This window comes from Lampetra planeri, chromosome 78 (genome assembly GCF_965212315.1).
Source record: "Lampetra planeri chromosome 78, kcLamPlan1.2.h2, whole genome shotgun sequence".
Classification (NCBI taxonomy): Eukaryota; Metazoa; Chordata; class Hyperoartia; order Petromyzontiformes; family Petromyzontidae; genus Lampetra; species Lampetra planeri.
This window is the reverse complement of record NC_136183.1, coordinates 2,766,901-2,791,144: the sequence shown is the minus strand read 5'-3', so window position 1 is coordinate 2,791,144 and position 24,244 is coordinate 2,766,901. Positions and strand designations below refer to the sequence as shown.

The 24,244-nt window shown below is 49.6% G+C and overlaps 1 pseudogene across 1 annotated transcript; it reads right to left on the bottom strand.

Annotated features, from left to right (window-relative positions):
• Positions 1-1,988: 1,988 nt before the first annotated feature.
• Positions 1,989-18,414, bottom strand: LOC144738196 (uncharacterized; annotated as a pseudogene). Its single transcript, XR_013589168.1, has 2 exons — positions 6,358-18,414; positions 1,989-2,991 (listed from the first exon to the last, which is right to left on the bottom strand). The product of XR_013589168.1 is annotated as an uncharacterized LOC144738196 (transcript).
• Positions 18,415-24,244: the final 5,830 nt, after the last annotated feature.

Here is a 24,244-nt window from a genome sequence, read left to right as displayed (position 1 = left end):
GTCAATGCGTGTGTGTGAGTCGATGTGTGTGCATGGCTCCATCTGAGTGTGTGAGTCAATGTGCGTTTGTGTGTCTATGTGTCAGTCGATGTGTGTGTGTTAATCCATGTGTGTGTATCTAAAGTAGATGTCTGTGTGTCACAGTCCATATGTCTATGGGTGTGTAGGGAAATGTGTGTGTCAGTCTTTGTAAGTGTGTGTAAGTCCATGTGTGTGTGTCTTAGTCGATAAGTGTGTGTAAGTACATGTGTGTTTACATCAATGTTTGTGAGTCCACGTATGTCTGTGTGTGAGTCGATGTGTGTGAGTCACTGTATGTGTGTATGTCGATATATGTTTGTAACTCCATGTGTGTGTATCTAAAGTGCATGTCTATGCGTGTGAGTCGATATGTCTGTGTGTCAGTCCATGGCCGTCTGTTAGTCGCTTTGTGTGCATGGCTCCATGTCAGTCAATGTAAGTCCATTTCTTTGCGTGTCTGTAGGTCCATGTGTGTATGTGAGTGAATGAATGTGCTTTATTGACCTGCTCAAGGCCTATGATACCATCAGTAGGCCTGGCCTCTGGGTTGTTCTTCATGCTTTCGGAGTCCCTCAAACTTTGCTCACGATCCTTAAGGACCTTCATGTTGGTGAGCGGCCCCGCGTCAAACTACGTGGCCGTCAGTCAGAGCCATTCCCTCTACACCTTGGGGTGTGACAGGAATGTCCTCTGGCTCCACATTATTTAACATATCTTTTTACCACGTAGTTCGTGAAGACTTCAATGGCTGTTCCCGAGGAATTACCATATGGTACAGATACAATGGGAGGTTGATCGATGCCCGGGTGCCGTCAAGGGATGCCTCCCTATTGCTCAACCATGTTATGTATGCCGATGCTCTGGTGATTGCTGCTCACTGCGGCTGAACCTGGAGCTTGCCACTAAGAGGTGGGGCCTTACCATTAGCCCCACCAAAACTAAGCACCTGCCTGCGTATTTTGTACCATCGAACAATCCACCCCCACAACTCACAATTGGTGATGCGGCAGTTGTGGAGAGATTGCCGAGATTTCAATACCTGCCCAGTGTGCTCATGACCAGCTCCGGTTTAACAGCAGAGGTCTCACTCCAAATCAGTGGAGCGGCATTATCTTTTCATCAGTTGCGTAATGCTGTGTGGAAGCTACCTGGTCTTTCGCTCCGCATGAAGCTCCAGGTCTTCTCGGCCACGGTAATTCCCTCCCTTCTCTACGCTTGCGAAACATGCACCCCCCTAATGGAACATCTTCGCCAGTTAGAAACATTTAGGCTGGCCTGCTAACGATCCTTTCCTGGATATAACCATATATGTGTGTGTGTGCGTCTAAGTTGATGTGTTTCTACGTGTGTGGGTCAATGTATGTGTGTAAGTCCATGTGTGTATCTTCCTTTTTCGCCCGAGCAACGCCAGGTACTTACCGCTAGTACTTTCATAATTACTTGGTTCATGCTTAACCAAGATTTGTGGTATACCATAGTTGTTACCAAGGATATTACGAGGGTTTAATTAATATTTGTTCCCAGTCTGTATTGCCAGGGATCCGTGCTTCTTATTCTCAAGTTATATTTTGATATCCTGAGGCTTAAGATATAGCTAAGCTTCAAACCTTACTGTTGTATTTTTAAAAACCCCAGTTAACTCGTAATGATTAACTGCCCTTGGGTGAATTTCGCTGTCCAAGGGAGGTTCATGACCCCTGCTGTTTTCGTCTTTTGTTTTGTGGGGGTTTTCCTTTATGGCGGCCTTCTCTTGAAGTCAACTGGGGATTTCCCGCATAATCTCATTAGCCCCCCCCCCCTTGGGTTTGCCATTTTTTATTACATTTTATGACTTCCCAAACAGGCTTATGAGTAATTATCCTCCAGCTGTCTTTTGCGTGGCAAGGCTGGAGGCAGGGGGGGAGACTCACCCATTCCGTGCCCCAGCACTACATCCCGATCAAAATTATTACAAAACAATAGAAAAAATCACTCAATATAATTTTATGGAAAAGGCATATATACAACATGTTCTTCGAGTGTTTGTGATGAGATGATACAAAACTGAGTTGCTGAGGCGATTAAGCAAGCACCATATAAATGCAAAAATTATTATAACATAGCATAACATGAGAATGCTTCGGAGCTTATTGGCTCTGGCTCCTGGTTAGAGATCTACCCAACCCACAGGTCTGCAAATACTGGCTGCTCTTACTCTGCAGGTTGAACCTAGGAATTGAGTGTGCAACTTCACGTTATTTTAATTAAAGGCCTGTGACAAAAGTGCATTTATTGGAGCTTCATTGTCTCAAGCTTACACATCTACCGGGTCTCCATTTGACTTTGTATTGTCTAAGAAGTCCAACCACACCTCCACTTCCACCAACTCCTGGGAGTTGCCTCGCTCTGCCTCACAGTCAGAATTCTCCTCCTGCTTCACGTTGCCTCCATCGATGTGAAGGTCCAATTTTGGAGTTGAATCTTCATCTTCACATTTTACCATCGCTTCTTCGCTCTTCACCATCACTTCTTCACATTTCACCTCTTCAAAATCCACCTTGATACATTTCATTGCGTCCAAGCTGGAATTAAATTCTGGTTCTTTTTTCAGGAGGGATGGGCTCATTGCAGCACTTTCACAAGTCGATTTCAGACTACGCTCCTTGGAGGTCTTCTGATGCCTGTGTGTTCTCTGGTGTCTTTGAAGCTGTGGTAACTGTGGAAACGTCTTCCCACACGGAGTGCACTTGAGGAGTTGATCTCCCGTGTGTGTTCTCTGGTGTACTTTAAGATAAAATGAACTTTAAGATAAGATGTGATGAATCTAGAAATGCCTTCTCACACACGGTGCACTTGAAGGGTTTCTCTCCTGTTGGAGTTCTCTGGTGCCGTGTCAAATTTCCAGGACAATCCGTGCTGTTTGCATACTGGTCCCATTGTTGTATTTTTGTACCGAGCTGCGCCGAGTGACTGTGCTCCATCAGACCAATTCTGTAGAAGAAACGTCAGAGGAAGCGTCAGGTGCAGACAGAAAAACATATCCACACCATCTACATTTCAATTTAAAGCTATTCGGGACTGCAGAGATTCATCTTCTTGGTTCTTTCCAACCCAGCTTATATATATGCTCCAAGCACGTGTGCTGTTTCATTCAGACGCTGTTGCCTCGACAGACCTGGTTTTCACCTGAGGACGGCTGCTTGCGTCGTGGCCGAAACGTCGTGAGAATTGTTTTATTATGTTTTATTATTTTATTACTTCCCTTCTACGTGACTTTACCGAAAGAACCAAGAAGAACCATCTACATTAGTATCGAGACTCAAGATGAATGAATATATACAGTCACACATGACTTACACGTCTAGATTTATTCATATATTCAAGATATTCCCCAATTCATCACACGGGCTGTGAAGGCACACAATGAGAGGGCAAATGGCCTGTAAATGCCTGTAAAAGGCCTATTATCTTAAGAATAAATGTTAACCCAAAACACCAAGAACACAATTTCGGCTGCAAAAGGAATATTTATAAAAGCAAAATTCAGCTAACATAGCAAAGACTTTATCTTATTGGTTCTTTCGGTAAAGTCGCGTAGAAGGAAAATAATAAAATAATAAAATTATTTTTTATTTCCCTTCTACGTGACTTTACCTTCTTGGTTCTTTCGGTAAAGTCATGTAGAAGGGAAATAATAAAATAATAAAAATATTTATTATTTCCCTTCTACGTGACTTTATCTTCTTGGTTTTTTCGGTAAAGTCGCATAGAAGGGAAATAATAAAATAATAAATAAAAAAAATTATTTCCCTTCTACATGACTTTATCTTCTTGGTTCTTTCGGTAAAGTCACGTAGAAGGGAAATAATAAAATAATAAAAATATGTATTATTTCCCTTCTACGTGACTTTACCGAAAGAACCAAGAAGATGAATCCCTGCAGTCACGAAAGCTTTAAATCGAAATTTAGCAAAGGCTGTCGCAATTTAAGAGGTGTGAAGAGGCATAGATTTGAAAACAAATTACAACCCACAGCCCCAAGCCTCTTTATTGTACAATAGGCCTTAATTAAATCAAGAATGCAGAGATCTTGCTTCTGTTGAAAATCCGTACACCTTTGCTGCATCAATAGACATAAAATAAAGCAAAATTTACATATCGTGGCGGTTACGTTCTTGTTAATTGCCGCGCGAAAGCTAAAAGCGCAACATTCTAAACTTAAGACTGATCTAAGTGATGGCGTTTGGTAAACGTCAACTAAAAATTCACAACATCACAACTGAAATAAGTACTGGACTGTATTCCAAATAAACTAAAAATAGAAATAAACAGGGAGACATCGTATACAAAAAATATTCCTAGACAAAAAATTGTATAAATCTATTCGACCAGATGACGAGTCATCTGGTCGAACACCATATGAGACTAGTCTCTAAAGAAAGCTGTCTCTGGTGTGGACCAATCAGTTTCAAAGACAATGCCTAAATTATCAGAGTATTGTTTTTTGTTTGCATTTGACTGCAAGTATTGTGGTTAATGTAAGCATGATTCCTTGCAAAAAGTGTCAGTTTTGTTGCCAGAAAAAAGGGGAAAACCCCTATTAGTAGATTTTGGTACTGGAAAAGGAGGTCCCATGATGTAGGGGAAAACCTCTTCTTATATTTTGACGCTGGCAAAGGAGGTCCCATGATGTAGCTGCTCACCCCGAGCTCTCATTGTTATGATAGTGTGTTGTCTTTGTGCTGTACGCCTTTTGGCGTCCACTGATCTAACACTGTTTGAGACTAGACTCGAAAGAAAGCTGTCTCTGGTGTGGACCAATCATTTTCACAGACAATGCATATACTAATAAGATAATTGGTTTTTTACCCTTTTATCTGGCAACAAAACTGACACCTTTTTTTACAAGGAGTCATGTTTGCATTGACCACAATAACTGCAGTCGGAATGCAAACAAAAAACATAACTCTGATAATGTGTGCAGGTGTCAGTTTTGTTGTCAGATAAAAGGGTAAAAAAACAATTATCATATTTTGCTACTGGCAAATGAGGTTCCAATGGTGTAAATGCTTGACCCCGAGCTCGCATACTCTGATGGTGCTTTGTCCTTGAGTTGTGCGCCTTTTGGCGTCATCTGGTCCAACACCATGTGAGACTAGGCTCTAAGGAAAGCTGTCTCTGGTGTGGACCAATCATTTTCACAGACAATGCATTTACAATCAGAGCATGTTTTTTGTTTGCATTTTAATCACAATAACACTGGTCAACAAAAAAAACATGTTTTTCTGGCCTTGACTGCCGATTCCAAATCTGATCTCAGATTTGCTCTATCACATCTCATTTTATGCTATCGGCATACCCCATTTTCATTGATTTTACCCGAAATTAACTCTGTCACTGATGATTGCAGGTTGTTGCGAGTCAGTGACTGCTTTAGTGTTAAAATATGGTGCTGTATTTTTAGGATAGTGTGTTTATAATATCATCATTTTATGTAGATATCCACATTTAATCTTTTTCTTCTGCAGTTTTTTATTGAAAATAAAAATCACGACGTCGTGATTTTTATTTTACTTTTATTAATTTTAAAATAAAAATCACGACGTCGTGATTTTTATTTTATTTTTATTAAATTGTAATGTTTTATCTACGTGACTTTACCGAAAGAACCAAGAAGATGAATCCCTGCAGTCACGAAAGCTTTAAATCGAAATTTAATATGAATCCTTGCTAAAGGTTTCAGTTCGATGTTTAAACACCTTAAGACCTGCAGTCACGAAAGCTTTAAATCGAACCTTAACACCTGTTTTGTTGCCAAAAAAAGGGGGGGAAACCTCTTCTTATATTGTGCTACTGGCAAAGGAGGTCTCATGAAGTAGTGAGTCAGATGAAGACAAATTAAACTTAAGCAGAGAATTAAATTTCGATTTAAAGCTTCTTTCGTGACTGAAGGGATTCATCTTCTTGGTTCTTTCGGTAAAGTCACCACGTAGAAGGGAAATAATAAAAACAAAACATAATAAAATAATTCTCACGACGTTTCGGCCACAACGCAAGCAGTCGAAACGTCGTGAGAATTATTTTATTATGTTTTGTTTTTATTATTTCCCTTCTACGTGACTTTACCGAAAGAACAGAGAATTAAAGCAAATGCAATCAGGTGAGGGCAGGAGGCAAGGCCCCGCATGGCTAGGCCCCGCGTTGTAATGTTCCAAACTGGACATCGATTCCATCCTCGCTGCTACTCAATTGATATCCCTCCGAGAGAGACGGAGCGAGGCTCTACCTGGGTAAACAACATCAACAACAACCACAACAACAACCACAACAACAACCACCACGATGTCAACTTCTCACCTCGGATCTCAGTGAGCGCGCGTGTGGACTGGCAGCCTCCTGGTGTCTCGTGACGTCACGCGGCAGCAGGAGGTGACATGACGTCACTAGCGGGGTTCATCACACAATCCCCTCCCCCAACGAGCAGCGGTGTAATTGAATAAATTATGTTAATGAGTCGGGCCCACGTGGGGTGACTGGGCTTGGCTGCTGAACCCGTCGCAATGAAATAGCGACGGTTTTCATGAATAAATTATGTTAATGAACCGCCAGTCAAAAGCGCGGTGGAGGGGGGGGATTGAATATCTTGGTGACATGACGTCACTAGCGGGGAACAGCTTTCCCTGGCGTCTCACGCCGACGAGTTAATGAGTGGTGACGTCACTGTGTGTGTGTACACTATGTGTACAAACTGTGTGTGTACAAACTGTGTGTGTGTACACTGTGTGTGTACAAACTGTGTGTGTGTACCCTGTGCGTGTACAAACTGTGTGTGTGTACACTGTGTGTGTACAAACTGTGTGTGTACAAACTGTGTGTGTACAAACTGTGTGTGTACAAACTGTGTGTGTGTACACACTGTGTGTGTGTGTACACTGTGTATACAATGTGTGTGTATACACTGTGTGTGTACAAACTGTGTGTGTGTACCCTGTGCGTGTACACTGTGTGTGTGTACACTGTGTTGGCACAGTCGGGGGTACAGATGGTGCATCGGCCAGTCAACTGAGTCAGTCGACCCATGGCACCTGGGTCTACCCCGTGCACATAGCTTGGCACAAGCGCCATGGTGACGTGACCGCCACTTAGTGGCGAATGGCGGTTGTTGTTATTGTTACTGTGTGTGTCCGGCAAAACAAGAGATGGCACCTCAGCCAGCCATCTCATTGAGTAGCCATTACCAGATCATCAGCAGATGCAACAGGGCTGACCAGCAGGGAAACAGGTCCCTGCGGGGTGGGCTGGTAGGAACGAACAAACGAATGGCTATAATAAAATGAAATGGCGGGGGTACGATACGAAGGGAGAGTTTGAGGCCTAGTTCTAGGCTTTAGGCCTAGCTGTAGGCTTTAGGCCGCTGTGAGTTAATTTTTAATTTAAATGTTTTAATTAAACACTATCTCAGGGAATTATAAGGGAATGTTACACTTGTTTAGCCAGGAAAGCCTCACTGAGTCTAAAGGTTTTTGTAGGGTCCTGCCAAGTGTTTGCAGTAGGGGGCGATGTTGCTACACCTAATCGGACATCGGACGGACGGACGATATAATCTATTGTAGGCTGGTTCACTTCGTTCCTACCAATATAATCCCTTAACTATAACCAGTCATCGATAAGCATATTATTTTTAACCGCGACGAATGCAATTCATTTATATGGCCATTGTGAGCTTCTCAAACTACATAATTATTGAAGATGCTATGTAATGTGTAATAAACCCCATTGAGACGACGTCGTCAATTGAGAATTCTTTATTCAGTTTCGTTCACAGCTTCCACCACATTCGTTCCTCCAGTTCCCTTGCTCCTTCACGCTGTTGGCTGACAGCGAGAGAGACTGCGGGGCCCGCCACGTGGCAGGCTCCGGACCACGGCACCAGCGTGGCTTCTCCGCTCCTTTAAATCCCTGGCCCACGTGATGCCCCGCAGCCAATCCTCAGCCACACCCCTGGAACTTTCCCGAAGCTAATGTACGGCTCCAGGGCTACGCCCCTAACTCGACTCCCCATTGGTTGCGGGCTTAGGCCGGCAGAGGCCATCATTATTATCCAGGTGTAACCTCACATTACAAATGTAATGCATTGGGCCAGAGTGAATTTCTGTCACACGCCGAGTTGAACAGGAAATGGTTCCAACTCCTGGTCACGCAACTTTAGATGGGCCTGCCCAAAATCATAAAAATCCTCAACGAATGTGAGCAGAGGCAGAGACATCGAAATCAAGGAACCCAAAGCACCAAGCCTTTTTAGGGTACCATAGGCCTTAATTACATCAAGAAAGCAGGGATCTTGTTTCTGGTGAAAATCCGTACTCCTCTGCTGTACTCGATCGACAGAAAATACAGCCGCCCCTTGAATATCGGAGGTTATGTTCTTGGAAAGTGCCACGCGACAGCTAAAAACGCGATATTCAATACTTAAGCCTTACCCAAGTAATGGCGTTAGGTAAACGTCAACTAAAATTTACATTACAATTTAAATAAGTACTGTATTCCAAATCAACTAAAAACTAAACAATTGAAATAAACATTGGGAAACCGTGTGTCATGCTCTTGGTTACAGGTCTACCCAACACTTATGGTCACACATGCTGTCTGCTTCTACTCTCTACATTGTCCGAAAAGTCCTCCCAAACCTCCACATCCACAAATGGCTGTGATTCGTATCGGGCTCCATTAGCGACCTGGAAGTCAAACCCTGGAGCCTTCACAGGTCACCTTCACGAATGGTGACGTTTCCCAGCTGCCATCTTTATTGGGTCCTTGCATCACAAACGATGGGCTTATGGAACTTCAAATTTCACGTCAATCTCAGACTCTGCTCCTTGTAGACCTGACGCGTGTTTCAGTTTCAAGACAATTCAAAAGGCCTTCCAAGTGTACATCAAGTGGTTTTTAATGTGTGTTCCCTGGCAGTTGTGAAGATTTGATTACTGTGTAAATGCATTCCAAGACAGTGCAGTCGTTAGATTCCGTGGAGGCGAGTTCTGCTCTTGGTGACATCACAAGCCAGAGAGAGGGGGAGGCCCTGACGTAACCCACTCGTTAATTTGAGGTGACGTCTTCAGAGGGAGCGTCTACATATTTAAGTAAACATGTGGTAAACAAGGTGGGATATCAATGCAGACAGATATATCTAAAGTTTTATTTAAATAGAAGTTAAAATTCAATAAAACCTAGGCTAGAATACAAATCTGTAACAAAAATCCACGATGCCTTCAAATGTGCTCTTTAAAGTACCTCCTTGAGAAAAAACAGATCGGCAGACATCTTTCATTCAACGTTCTCTACACGAAACAAAGGAATGTTTTACACAAACTATAAATACCACGGCCTTTTAGGAATGCATGTGTAATGGTTTCCGGAGACACTTGTAGAGGTATCTTCTTTATTACAATAAAACACTCCAACAGTCCTGATACTCTGTTACAGCCTAGGTACACAGCCTAGATACACTACTCTGGCTACGCTCTGGGGTCCTCCGGCTGCAATTACCCTAGGGGAGGCTAATTGACCCGACCCAGCCAAGGTGCGGGTCTGGACTCTGGCTTCCTCGGAACTCGCCCTTACAAGGACGTAGAGCCGGGAGTCCCAGAGTCCCACCACTGGCCCTCACAGTGTCCCGGCCCTTACAGGTGTAATGCGGGCGTAAACGGCTTCGCGGATATGATGTCATGGGGGGGAGGAGTTAGGTCACGTGTGAGAGAGGGGTGAGGTCTTAAGGGAGAGATACCGGAAGAGACGGGAGAGTGTGGGAGACAGAGTTAGAGTGAGGCCACGCAGGGCGGAGGTCGAGGAGTGGCGAGATCGCCACACACACGGGGAAGTAAGACTTGGCACCGTCGGCCAGCGGTGACCAAGCGCGGAGGAACGACAGGCAGCGGTGGAGCTGCAGTGAGGGCAGCTGGAGGACTGCACAGGGGATCTGCAGCAGAGCTGCAGAGGTGTGGAGGCTACGGGAGCGAGAGCAGCTATGGAGCTGCCAAGGGGAGAGCTCTGAGCGAGGGCCGTGTGGGAAAAGTGTAAGAACCCGAATAAAGGACAACGGAGACAGACCCAGGATCGAGTCCTTTATTACACTGGTGTCAGAAGTGAAACGGCATGTCAAAACAGCTCAGAAGAAAGAATATTCCTGCGCCATCATCTGCTACATCATCCGACGAAGACGACCTTCCTCGGGCGGTCGACCTGCCTGCGATGGAGGAGATCCGTGCGGGAACAAGTGCGGGTCCGGGAGTCCAAGATGTCGCCGCGTCGGTGGACCCGTCTGCACCAGAGGACGCGGATTGGCGATGGAGGCAGATGGCGGCGCAGCTGAAGACGCTGAAAATCGTGCTCGCGCAATTGTGCGAGCTCGTCACGCCGAGGACGGCGTTGGGGAGAGCCGATGGAGGTCCGCAGGTCGCTGCCTTGCCTCCGCTGTCGGCGCCATTGGCCACGCGGCAAGAAGATGCCATCTTGGGCGTGGCAGGAGAAGAATGGCGCTCTCCGCGGCGAGAGGCCGCCATCTTGAACACGTTGCGATGCGACGCCTGGTGAGTCATCGGCTGAGGACGGTGCAACAAGGAGTCGCAGTCGTCATCTCACGACCGTCAAAGAATTCTCCATCGGGGGCGATTGGAGTGCTTTCGCCTGCAGATTTCTGGCGGCGGTACGCTCAGCAAGGTGGACGGACGCTGAGGCATTGGAGGTTTTACCGACTCTTCTCGATGACGAGTCGGTGAGATTCTTCCGCTCCATAAAGGCAGAGAAGAAGAAAACATTGAGAGGAGTTTTCGACGAGATGGCAGATGCATATGAGCCACCGGATGATGCTCATCGCCGGTTTGTTCAACGTCAGCGAGCACCCGAGGAGTCGCCGGTGGCATACAGGGGTGCGGTATTGGAGTTGGCCATGGCTGCATACCCGGAGACGGAGCCTGACCTGCTCGAACCTCTCATCTTGGGTAAGATGCTCGAGCTGTCCCGGGATTTGGGGATTCCTATGCCGGTGTGTGGCCACAAAAAGATTACGTCCCGGGCGGCCGCTAAATGTCTTGATGCCCAGTTCAACCTGCGCCGTTGGAAGCAAGTCACGGCGTGGACGGGGGGGCCCATCGTCGAGGGAGGTGCCGCGGGATGGGATCCCAAGAAGGCGGTGTACGTTCCTGACGGGGGGGGCCCGCAGGAGCTGACAGCCGCCTCTGCTCAGTGATCGGCCCGCAGTACGCTGGGGCCGCAATCTGCGCCACCGCCACGGGAGCGTCGGGACGGGGTGCCTGCGGCGGGGCGCAACATCGACTGCTTCCGCTGCGGCCGTAAAGGCCATTACACCAGGGACTGCTGGGCCCGCGTCCCGGGTCCGCCCCAGCAGGAGGCCTCGTCAGCGGACGTGCCACGGAAGGATCCTCCAGGACAGGCAAGTCGGTGCGCACCAGACACCCGGCAAGGCTTGACACCTCACTCATCACCGCTGTCGTGCGATCCGGGTGTTGTTAATAACGGGGGGAGGCCATCGACTGGGCCACGTCGCTCGGTAACGCAGTGGCGTAAATTGGCACGGCGGGTCATCGCGGCCGCTACTGGTTCGTCCACTGTACCTGGTTCTATACAAGGGGTGGACGTACGTGTGTTAGTGGATTCCGGGGCGTCCGCGACCATTATATCGGATGTCATTTTCCATCTGTTGAACATCCCACCTGAGGCCGTGTATCCGGTTTACGATTCCTGCGTCGCTGCCAACGGGGGTAGCATGGGCATTGTGGGCCAGGTGGACGCTACAATATCTATCGGGGGAGTGTCGGCCTCGGGAATTGTGTTAATTTCGAGGTCCCTCGGGGTTCCTTGCTTGTTGGGAACTGACTTCCTGGCCAAGATGCCCATTCTAATTCGAATTTAATCAAAACTGCATTGAATTACCGGGTGGGCGAAAAATTACATTTCTACCGTCGCCCTGGGGGCGACCTGCTCCGGTCGCTCAGGTGCAGGCGCTGTCCGAGGTATCTGTTGATATTCCACCTGGCTCACAGATGCTTATCCCCTTGCGATATGGGAAGCCTGTACCTGGTCGTCAGGGTGCAATTGGGATTTTGTTGTCGCCGTCCGCCACTATAACGGGCGGAGCGGCGCTCGTTGGGGCGCAAACTATTGTCCGGCCTGACCAGCAGCCGTTTCTGCAGGTGCTTAATGCAAGTACCGAAAATGTGTGTGTGCCGGCTGGTACGGTTGTGGCACATGCCACTACGGCGTTTACGGCACAAGATCATCTGGGCAGCCAGGTCGTGGTTGGTGGTGTTTCAGGTCCTGGTGCCGCTGATAATCGCTGGATCGCCGAATTGTGTGGGGAAAATTCTTCCCTTTCCGGTGAACAACGTTGTGTGCTTCGTAAATTATTATTGAGCTATTCTGATGTGTTTAGCTCCGACGATTTGGACTTGGGACGCACCTCGTTGCTTTACCATCATATTGACACAGGGGACGCTGCCCCTATTCGGTTGAACTCGCATCGGATGAGTCCGGCGGAGCGAGATCAGGTTCGAGGGGCAGTGGATGACATGTTGGCTGCGGACATAATATCTCCATCTAACAGCCCATGGGGCGCGCCTGTTGTTTTGGTTAAAAAGGATGGCAAATTGCGATTTTGTGTCGACTTTCGAAAATTGAATAAAGTGTCTGTGGCAGATGCGTACCCCCTGCCGCGTATGGACGACTCCCTCGATGCCTTGTCGGGGGCGAAGTTCTTTTCAACGCTAGATCTCTCTTCGGGATTCTGGCAGCTTCCCCTTGACGAGCCCTCGCGGGAGAAGACTGCTTTCCGTACGCCGCAGGGGTTATTCCAATTTAATTGTCTTCCGATGGGGCTGAATGCTGCCCCTGCCACATTTCAAAGGTTGATGGAGTTGGTGTTAACGGGGTTGCAGTGGGAGACATGTCTGATATATTTAGATGATATTATCGTCTTCAGCCGCACATTTGATGAGCATTTACTGCGGTTGGAGGGGGTGTTCGCCAGGATGCGTTCCGCAAATTTGAAATTTAAGCCAAAGAAATGTCACCTACTGCAACGGTCCGTGCGCTATTTGGGGCACATCGTAAGTGCGGACGGGGTGGCCACGGATCCGGACAAGACAGCATGCGTCCGTGACTGGCCAACCCCGGCCACGGTGGGGGATGTACGTCGCTTTTTGGGGTTTGCCTCATACTATCGGAGGTTTGTTCCGGATTTCGCGACGATCGCGAGGCCCTTGCACCTCCTTACGGGTAAAGGAAGGAAATTTGCTTGGGGACCGCCGGAAGAAGCGGCGTTTCAGGGCCTGCGCGATCGACTGGCTACGGCACCGACGTTAGATTATCCTGATTTCGATCACCCCTTCATTCTGGATACGGATGCGAGTGACACGGGCATTGGGGCCGTGTTGTCTCAATCAAAAGGTGGTGTGGATCGCGTGGTGGCGTATGGTAGCCGGGTTTTGTCTCCCGCAGAAACTCGCTACTGCGTCACACGCAGGGAACTTTTGGCTATTGTTTTCTTTCTCCGCCAATTTCGACCGTATCTCTACAGTCGTTCGTTTATTGTTCGCATGGATCATGCGGCCTTGCAGTATGCTCTTAAGATGGACCAACCATCCGGCCAGTTGGTGCGGTGGTTGGACACGCTGCAAGAATTTTCCTTCCAAATTCACCATCGGAAGGGGGTGCGTCACGCGAATGCGGACACGCTTTCTAGGTTGCCGCAGCGATCCCCTTGCGCGTGCGCGTCGGGGACGCATAGATGTGCGCCGATTCAGCAACCCCCTCAGCCTGTTGCGTTGGCGGTCGACGTGCCTGAAGCTCCAAAGGAGCCGGGACCGGCTGATGGGATTCTGAATCTTCCAAGGGCTGTGTGGATTCGGGAACAAATGTTGGATGGTTCATTGGTCTCGTTACGGAATCGGACTGCGAAGAAGAGTGGGGGACTGGGTACGGGGGGTATGCCGGAAACCGCTCTCCGCGATGGTCTGCTGATGTGGAGGGAAGGGTTACAGGAACGCTGGCGTCTGGTTGTACCGGCATCCTTGCGGTACGAGTTGATTAGGACTCTGCATGGGGACACGCTTTTACATCTGGGGGTGCAGAAGACCCTATTGACGCTGCAGCGAGACTATTTTTGGCACGGCATGACAACGGATGTGGTCGGTCACGTTCGCGCGTGTCCCGATTGTGCCCGCCGAAAACCACCTAAACAACCATATATGCCGCCCATACAGTCTATTCAGGTGTCTAGAGTTAACGAATTGGTGGCGTTGGACATTTTGGGACCCTTCCCGCCATCCGCTAAGGGAAATAAATACTTGCTAGTTGGGGTGGAGTACCTCTCCCGCTGGCCGATGGCCTGGCCTTTGCCTGACCAGTCAGCGGCGTCTATCACAGATGCCTTTCTATTCGGGTACGTTATGGACAAGGGGGCGCCGGAGAGGCTCCTCACAGACCAAGGCCGTAATTTTTCTTCTAAATTGTTGGGGGAGGTGTGCGCGGCTCTTGGAACTAAAAAGATACGGACATCTCCCTACCATCCGCAAACGGATGGTATGGTCGAACGGCTGAATCGGACATTGTCCGCAATGTTGTGTCACACCGCGAGTGAAAAACAATCGGATTGGGATTTGCATATCCCTGGGGTACTTTCGGCATACCGAATGACGCCGCATGCGGCTACAGGATATTCGCCGTTTTTCCTTATGTACGGTCGCGAGAACGTGCCGCCAATGGATGTGCAGTTGGGAACTGGAGTGAGGGGACCTGCTAAGCCTCTTCCTGATTACATTCGGGATACCGTTCGCCGGGTTACTGAGGCATGGGAGGGGGCCCGCATGGCTACTGCCAAAGCCCAGGCCCGGAACGAGCGGTGTGCTCGACGCTCGAAGGGGGAGTGCCCCTGGAAGGTGGGGGACATGGCCTGGCTCCATTGCCCGCAGGTGCGGCCAGGTACCTCTCCTAAATTACACAAACCATGGCAAGGGCCGGTCCGCCTCATCGAGGTTCCCAACCCACAGTCTGCGCGTGTTCGGTTTGGATCTCGGCGTTGGTTCGTTCACACGTCGCGCTTGAAACCATATGTGGCCCCTCGAGATGATGCGTCATCTCCCGATGTTGCCTTGCCGGGGTCTGTGGCTGCCGACTCATCCTTGCCTGTGCCTGTTGACCTTGCAAGAGCGCCTGTCGTGCCTTTTACAGACAAGCCGGCCGTGACATTGCTGGAGACAGGAGACTCTGCTCGGGGTGTGCCTACCACGGCTGCGGGGACTCCGAGCACCGCCGCCCTTCCGACCCCGTCGCAGACACGATCGCGACGCACCCCCGACGCTGGGCCTTCAGGGACACGGGACCGGGACGTTGATGGGCCTCCAATAGCGACAGGAGGACTTCATCTTGTCGCTCCTAAAACCCCGTCACGTTCCCGGTCTGCAGGAGGGCCGCCGCCCGTCCGGGACGGACCGGCGACCCGAACGCGCTCAAAGTCCCTTACATTTCGTTAAATTTTACTGTTGTGTTTTGTTGTTGTTATATTTATTGTATGCTTCGTTGTCCTTGAATGTGTGATGGTTGTGTTCGCTCGCATTACTTGACTCGTTATTGTTCAGCCGAGGTCGGCTGGATTTTCTCTACGGGGAGGGTGGTGTAATGCGGGCGTAAACGGCTTCGCGGATATGACGTCATGGGGGGGAGGAGTTAGGTCACGTGTGAGAGAGGGGTGAGGTCTTAAGGGAGAGATACCGGAAGAGACGGGAGAGTGTGGGAGACAGTTAGAGTGAGGCCACGCAGGTCGAGGAGTGGCGAGATCGCCACACACACGGGGAAGTAAGACGTGGCACCGTCGGCCAGCGGTGACCAAGCGCGGAGGAACGACGGGCAGCGGCGGAGCTGCAGTGAGGGCAGCGGTGGAGCTGCAGTGAAGGCAGCCGGAGGACTGCACAGGGGATCTGCAGCGGAGCTGCAGAGGTGTGGAGGCTACGGGAGCGAGAGCAGCTATGGAGCTGCCAGGGGGAGAGCTCTGAGCGAGGGCCGTGTGGGAAAAGTGTAAGAACCCGAATAAAGGACAACGGAGACAGACCCAGGATCGAGTCCTTTATTACACAAGGACAAGCGGGACGAGGGGGTCCAGGGTCCTAAGCTGGCTGGTCTTGGGTCTTGAGCTGCAACTGGCCCCGATCGGCCAGGGAGCTGCCCTTTTATGCATCGTCCCCAACGAGGGGAGGGGTTGTGTGTGCCCCCAGATATCCCACAGAGCACGCACAGCACCCCCGTTGGTGGCGCCAAGGGGCTTAACTGTTTGGGGTGCCTGGGATCCGAGAGCCTGGTGCCGAGGGCTTATCTGCCTAGGATCCCAGAGCCCCCAGCAGCCCCTCCCCTCTTATGGCACTACACATGTGTTCAGTACAAGCCACCTGTGGACTGGTTTTGGTGTACAATGTCTCAACAGTCCGGCTTGCTTCAACTGATGTTCATCGGCAAGGTCCATTTCAAGTCTCAGTTCGACAAAATGTATACGTAATACAAAATGATAATTAGTGTTCTTGTGGAGAATGTATCTCCTATACGTAACTTGTAAGTGGCATACCTTAACTGATGAATGATCCGACTATGCTCCCGATTTCAAAGACAATGAGTTGCCCCAGTCAGATGCGTCCTGATTCACAAAAATACCCTTTGACTCGTATCACAAAAATAACAGCTCTCACGTGAGTTTTTGTACAGGTTACCACCAAAACAGATACTTTGTCCTGACATCACATATTCCATGTTTGACATTAATATACAAAATGTTGTATATACGTACAAAATCAGACAGGTAAAATAATCAAAATGCACATTGGCAACATTTTATTACTATACTGAAATGTACTGCGTCACGTTGCAACGGATTTACAAGTTTATCTCTGACGAGATTAGGCCTATATGTGCAGCACTCTCATAGAGGGAAGCCAAGTAGTAGTACATTCTCTATTTGTTGCAGAGGTTCAAGGTTCAAATCCGACTGGCATATCAATCATCGCCCCCGACTTACAAACTCATATCCACATGCAGGCCAGTGAACGGTCACCTTGTGGCACACAGGGGCAGATGCCCATTATGGGCACCCATCGAGTGTCTAAGATGAGATATGATACAAAACACTTGAGTCACTCCTGGTTAGAGATCGCCCCAACCCACAGGTTCACAAATACTGGCCACTCTTACACTGCAGTTTGAACCTAGAAATTGAGTGTTCAACTTCACATTATATTCATTAGAAAGGCCTGTGACAAAGGTGCATCCATTGGAGCTTAATTGTCTGAAGCTTGCACATCTACCTGGTCTCCATTTGACTTTGGATTGTCTAAGAAGTCCACCCACACCTCCACATCCACAAACTCCTGGGAATTGCCTCGCTCTGCCTCACAGTCAGAATTTAGTTCCTGCTTCACATTGCCTCCATCTATGTGAAGGTCCGATTTTGGAGTTGAATCATCTTCAAATTTAACCTTCACTTCTACGCTCTTCACTGTTACTTCTTCACATTTCACCTTCGCCTCTTCATATTTCACCTTGATATCTTTCAAAGTGTCCAGGCTGGGGTTGTCTTCTGGTTCTTGTTTCATGAACAATGGGGTCATTGCAGCACTTTGACTTTCACAAGCTGATTTCAGATTACACTTCTTGTGGATTTTCTGATGCGTGTGTGTTCACTGATGTTTTTTAAGAATTGATGACTTTGCAAACGCCTTCTCACACACAGTGCACTTGAAAGGTTTCTCTCCTGTGTGTGTTCTCTGATGTGATTTAAGAATTGATGACTTTGCAAACGCCTTCCCACACACACTGTACTTAAAAGGTTTCTCTCCTGTGTGTGTTCTTTGGTGGGTCTGAAGATATTACGACCATGAAAATGCCTTCTCACACACAGTGCACTTGAAGGGTTTCTCTCCTGTGTGTGCTCTCTGGTGTCTTTGAAGATGTGATGACTGTGCAAACGCCTTCTCACACACAGTGCACTTGAAAGGTTTCTTTCCTGTGTGTGTTGTCTGGTGGATCTTAAGATTTGATGACATTGCAAACGCCTTCCCACACAGAGTGCACTTAAAAGGTTTCTCTCCTGTGTGTGTTCTCTGGTGTGATTTAAGAATGGATGACCGTGCAAACACCTTTTTACACACACTGCACTTAAAAGGTTTCTCTCCTGTGTGTTCTCTGGTGGGTCTTAAGATTTGATGACTTTGCAAACGCCTTCCCACACAGAGTGCACTTAAAAGGTTTATCTCCTGTGTGTGTTCTGTGGTGTTGTTTAAGAGTAGATGAATCTGAAAATGCCTTCCCACACAGACAGCACTCTAAGGGTTTCTCTCCTGTGTGTTCTCTGGTGCTGTGTCAAGTTTCCAGTACGATCCGTGCTGTTTGCATGCTGGTCGCATTGTTTCCTTCTTGTACTGAACTGCGCTGAGTGCCTTTGCTCCATCAGGCCAATTCTGCAGAGAGAGCGTCAGCTGCAAACAGAAAAGCATGTCCACACCATCTATGTGAGTATTGAGGCACAGAGGAATTTATATATACACAGTCACATGACTTACACATCTATACATATTCATATTTTCATGATATAGTGAAAGAGATTCCCCAATTCATCACACGGGCTGTTAAGGCACACAATGCGAGGGCAAATGGTCATAAATATGCCTGGACACCCTAGTGTCTTCAAAATTAATGTTTACCAAAAACTCCAAGCACACAATTTTGGTTGTCTAGCTACGACAGGAATATTTATTTAAGAAAAAATAGCTAACATAGCAAAGGCTGTTGAAAAGAATACTATTTGCATTATGTAGAAATGTATAAATTAATGTTCATTTGCAACTTAGAGGTGTGAAGCCAGGCTCAGATGAGCTTGAATGCGAGGATGAACAGATCTAACTTAAGCTGCATATGTGCAGTGTTAATTTCCTGACTGTTTCCATTCTTATAAAAAAAATTTCTGTACCTGTTGAATTCCATGATGAAATGGGGCCTTGCATATGTTCTAGAAAAAGATCACCTCCCTGGGAAAATCTTGACTTAAAACTTTCGTGACAGCAGGAATTCATATTCTTTGGTTATTTCGGTAAAGTCACGTAGATAGAAAATAATAATACAAATAAAGTGAATAGAAGAAAAAAACGACTAATGTAGACTGTAGCCTGGTTCTTAACCTCGGTGAGCGTACTGGCAGTCTATAATGACGACTGTAGCCTGGTTCTTAACCTCGGCGAGTGTATTGGCAGTCTATAATGTAGACTATTGCCTGTTTTTTTGACGAGACCTTTGCAATGGACTAGACCTTGGCGATGAATACTCACAGCTTTGTGTAATAACAGCCATAGAGGGTTCACGTGGGGATTGGCTTGCCGGTCCCGCTTTGTAGCCAATAAGGGGTGAGCCAGGGAGCATGGCCTCGGCGTGATCACGGCATGTTAGCAGGGGTGATTGGCCTGGACAATCGGGGCCTCAGCTAATGGGAAGCCGGATCAGAGGCGTGGTCCCGGGATTGACAGGGAACCATCGGGAACGGTCAACGCTGTCTACGGAGGATTGGCTGGGGGGTACCACGTGACGAAGGGATTAAGAGAGAGAGGGAGAGAGAAGTTGGGAGCAGACTTGGGAACGAGAAGAGCAGGAGTCACGCGCGTACGGGGCTCTGGGTGCCACGTGCGCGGTGGGGACTTGGCGGGAAGTCTGCCCGCTTTCTGTTGTCTGTCAGCAACGGGGAGTGTGTGAAGTGTAACTGTGGAAGTTGAAAATAAAAAGGACTGATTCCGGAAGCCGTCTCAAGAAGGTTTATTGCATTGGTGTCAGAAGTTCTTCTGCGACCATTTGGACGATCGTCAAGATGACCAAGCACCTCAGAAAAAAGAACCTGCCCGAGCCTCCATCGGAGGAAGAGGCCGAGATGGACGAAGATGAGCTGTTGGGGGCTACAGCCCCTATGCCGCCTGCTGATACTGCTCTCCTCGACGCCTCTCAGCGTCGACTGGGAGAAGATGCGACCACCGCAGGAACGAAAGACGGATGGCGGCTGATGGCGGAGCAGATCGAGTCGTTACGCGCCATTCTGCTGAGTCTGGTGACCGCGGTAGCGTCCTCACCAGCCGTGGGTCGCCAGATTGCGGATCAGCTGGGCGCCGCGGGAAGGGGTCCTACAAAAAAATCGGAGTCCGCCATTGCTCCTGCCACGCGGGAAGAAGCCAACGTTTTGGGCGGGGCGGCTGCGCTGGAGCCGTCGACCGCCATTTTGGGCGCGCCTGCCGCCACGCGGCCGCCGGACGCCATTTTGCCTGCGACGGGTGGAGCGCGGGAACCGCAGTCGGAGACGCCCGCGGCACGCGCTTGCCACCGCAGACATCGCCTTCCACAGATGAAAGAATTTCTCGCCGGGGGCGATTGGAGTGCTTTTACGTGGCGCTTCGAGTCAGCCTTTAGATCCGTGCATTGGATGGAGGAGGAGGCGCTGGGAGCGCTACCTACACTGCTTGATGATGTTTCTCTGGGGGTCTTCCGCTCCATCCCGGCGTCCAAGAAGAAGACACTGCGAGATGCATTCGCAGAGATGGCGGAATTTTACGACCCACCGACGTCAGCCACCAGAAAATTTATGTCGCATCGCTGAGGATCGGAGGAGTCGCCTTTGGCTAATCGGGGGGCGTTGATGGTGCTGGCCATGGCTGCCTATCCCGACGCGACGGCCGATCATTTGGATCCTCTCATCCTTTCCCGTATGCTGGATGCTGGAGTTGTCTCAGGAGCTCAACATTTCTCTACCAGTGTGCGGCCACGAACCGCTTACATCGCGATGGGTGGCGCGCTGCCTGGACGCTAAGTTTAACATCAAGCGCTGGGACCAGATGGCGGCGTGGACGGGGAAACCCGAAATAGACGGGCCGCCCTTGGAGTGGTCTCCACGACGGGTCGTGCACTGCTCCGACGACTCTGGCGACGACGACGTGCTGGCTGCTGCTGTTCCGCATGGGATTCCGGGACGGCGGCTGCGCGACCAGCGTGGTGACTACACAGGCCGTCCACGTGCGGGGGCCGGGTCATCCGACCGCCGGCCGACGACGGCCGCGTGTTTCAAGTGCGGCAGACGAGGCCATTTCGCCCGCGACTGCCGCTGCCGACCTCTGCTGTCGCCTCTTCCGCCAAGGGGACCTCCATCTCCTCCACCTGCTGCGGAACTGCAACAACCTCGGGCGAGTCGGCACAAATCGGACACCCGGCAGGTCGTGTCACATCATTCATCCACTCGCACTCATTCTTACACTCCTAAGGATAATTTTACTTCTCCTGCACCATTTACACGCTCTGCTACACAGTGGAAGAAATTGGCTCGCAGGGTTGTGGCTGCGGCGTCAGGCTCGTCGACGGTACGGGGTACCATCGACGGCGTTGACATCCGTATTTTGGTGGACACTGGCGCATCTGCCACCATCATTTCAGATGTTATTTTTCATTTGTTGTCCATTCCTACGTCGCGGATACGCAGGGTTAATGATGCGTGTGTAGCTGCAAATGGGGGTAGCATGGGTATCTGTGGTCAGGTAGATGTGAGCATCGCTATCGGAAATATTACCGCCGCAGGACCTGTGTTGATCTCTCGCTCGCTAGCTGTCCCATGCTTGCTTGGTACTGATTTCCTGCGCCGGATGCCGCTGAAAATACGGGTCGACCAGGATTGTTTGGAAATGCCGGGGGGTCGTAGAATGTCGTTCCTGCCTTCCCTGCTGGCCAGTGCGCCTACAGGTAACGCAGTTACTGCCGTAGTTGCTGCTACGGTGGAGGTTCCGTCGGGAGCGCAAATGCTCATTCCGCTGCGTTATCGAAAACCCCTTCAAATTGAAAGGGATGCGAAGGGCGTGCTATTATCCCCATCAAATTCGGTAGCTAAATCTTTTTCCTTGGCGGCGGCACAAACGATCGTGCGACCAGGTCAGGCACCTTTCATACAGGTGTTGAATGGGGGACCTGACCGCGTTGTTGTTCCGGAGGGATCGGTGCTGGCTCACGCCACTACCGATTTCGCCTCTTGTGACGAAACGCCGCGCGCCCGGATGCCCGCTGGTGGGCCTCCACACGATTGTTCGCAAGAACGCTGGATCGCAGATTTATGCGGGGAAAATTCTTCTTTGTCGAATGAGCAAAGGAATGCTCTGCGTTCATTATTGCTACTCTACGTGGATGTTTTCAGCAGAAATGATTTGGACGCACCATATTGACACCGGTGCGACACCTCCCATCTGTATGCACCCTCATCGCATGAGCCCAGCGGAAAGGGAACACGTGCGCGGAGCAGTAGATGAATTGCTGGCGGCGGATATTATTTCGCCGTCCAACAGCCCTTGGGGCGCGCCCGTCGTTCTGGTTAAGAAAAAAGATGGTGGTACAAGATTTTGTGTTGATTTCCGCCGGTTGAACAAAATTTCGGTGGCGGACGCGTACCCTTTACCGAGGATGGATGACTCATTGGATGCTTTATCGGGTTCTAAATTCTTTTCCACCCTTGATCTGTCATCGGGCTTTTGGCAGCTTCCCCTCGATGATGAGTCAAAAGCCAAAACGGCATTCCGCACGCCGCAAGGTCTCTTTGAATTCAATCGGTTGCCTATGGGCTTGAATGCGGCTCCGGCGACGTTTCAACGGCTCATGGAATTGGTGTTGGCTGGACTACAGTGGGAAACGTGCCTCATATATTTAGACGATATCATTGTTTTCAGCCGCACGTTCGAGGAACACCTCCAACGCCTGGAGACGGTTTTCCAAAGAATGCGGGCGGCTGACCTCAAGTTTAAGCCTAGAAAATGTCACCTTTTGCAACACTCCGTCCGTTACTTGGGTCATATTGTCAGCTCGGACGGCATGTCCACTGACCCTCTGAAAACCAAATGTGTTCGAGAGTGGCCCACACCCACTTCCGTGGGTGATGTTCGGCGGTTTATTGGATTCGCTTCCTATTATCGCCGCTTCGTTAAGAATTTTGCGACGTTGGCGAAACCATTACACGTTCTAACGGGCAAAAATCAAAGGTTTAAATGGGGAGCGGAGGAAGAAAGTTCTTTTAGATCACTTCGGGAACACCTCGCCACGGCGCCTACGCTAGATTACCCAGACTTCTCACAGCCGTTCATCCTTGATACGGATGCTAGTGATATCGGCATTGGGGCCGTTTTGTCGCAACGTAAGGACGGGGTTGAGCGAGTGGTGGCGTACGGCAGCAGGGTTCTGTCCCCTGCGGAAACGCGATATTGCGTGACAAGGCGGGAACTTTTGGCGATTGTGCATTTTGTTCGATTGTACCGGCCGTACCTGTATGGAAGGAAATTCCTCGTTCGCACTGATCATGCGGCTTTGCAATACTCCTTGAAATTGGACCAGCCGTCAGGCCAATTGGCTCGGTGGTTGGAATCGTTACAGGAATTTTCCTTCCATATTACATATCGTAAGGGGGCCCCCGTCACGCGAACGCTGACGCGCTCTCAAGGCTGCCACCCGTTCCTCCGTGCACTTGCCTGACGGGCACGCACCGCTGCATGGCACCGCCCACCTCGCCCTGTTCGGTTATGGGGGCGATAGCGAATGATGACGACCAGAAGGTGTCGGTGGACACCGATGATACCTTACGGCTGCCGCACGCGGTCTGGTTACGTGAGCAGGAGGCTGATACCTCGCTGTCTCCGCTACGGAAATTGATAGGGAAACAAAAAGCTCAATTGGCGGGATGGAAGTGGCAGATGTTCCGAGGCAAGTCGGGACTGTTAATGTGCACCGACGGGTTTTCTGACCGACCACGCTTGGTCGTGCCTACTTCGCTTCGCTACGACCTGCTTCGCGCTCTGCACGCTGATAAGTTGATGCACCTCGGCGTCCAGAAGACTTTGGCCGCGATGCAAAAGGATTTTTTCTGGGCCGGCATGACGGCAGACGTCAATGACTTTGTCCGCTCATGCCATGATTGTGCGAAGAGGAAACCGCCTCGGAACCACTATGTACCGCCATTACGTTCCATTGAGGTGTCCCGCATCAACGAATTAGTTGCTCTGGACATTCTGGGCCCGTTTCCCCCGTCGGCTAGGGGCAATAAATACCTTCTGGTCGGGGTGGAATATTTTTCTCGATGGCCGATGGCCTGGCCTCTACCCGACCAAACGGCTGCGTCCATCACCGACGCTTTCTTGAA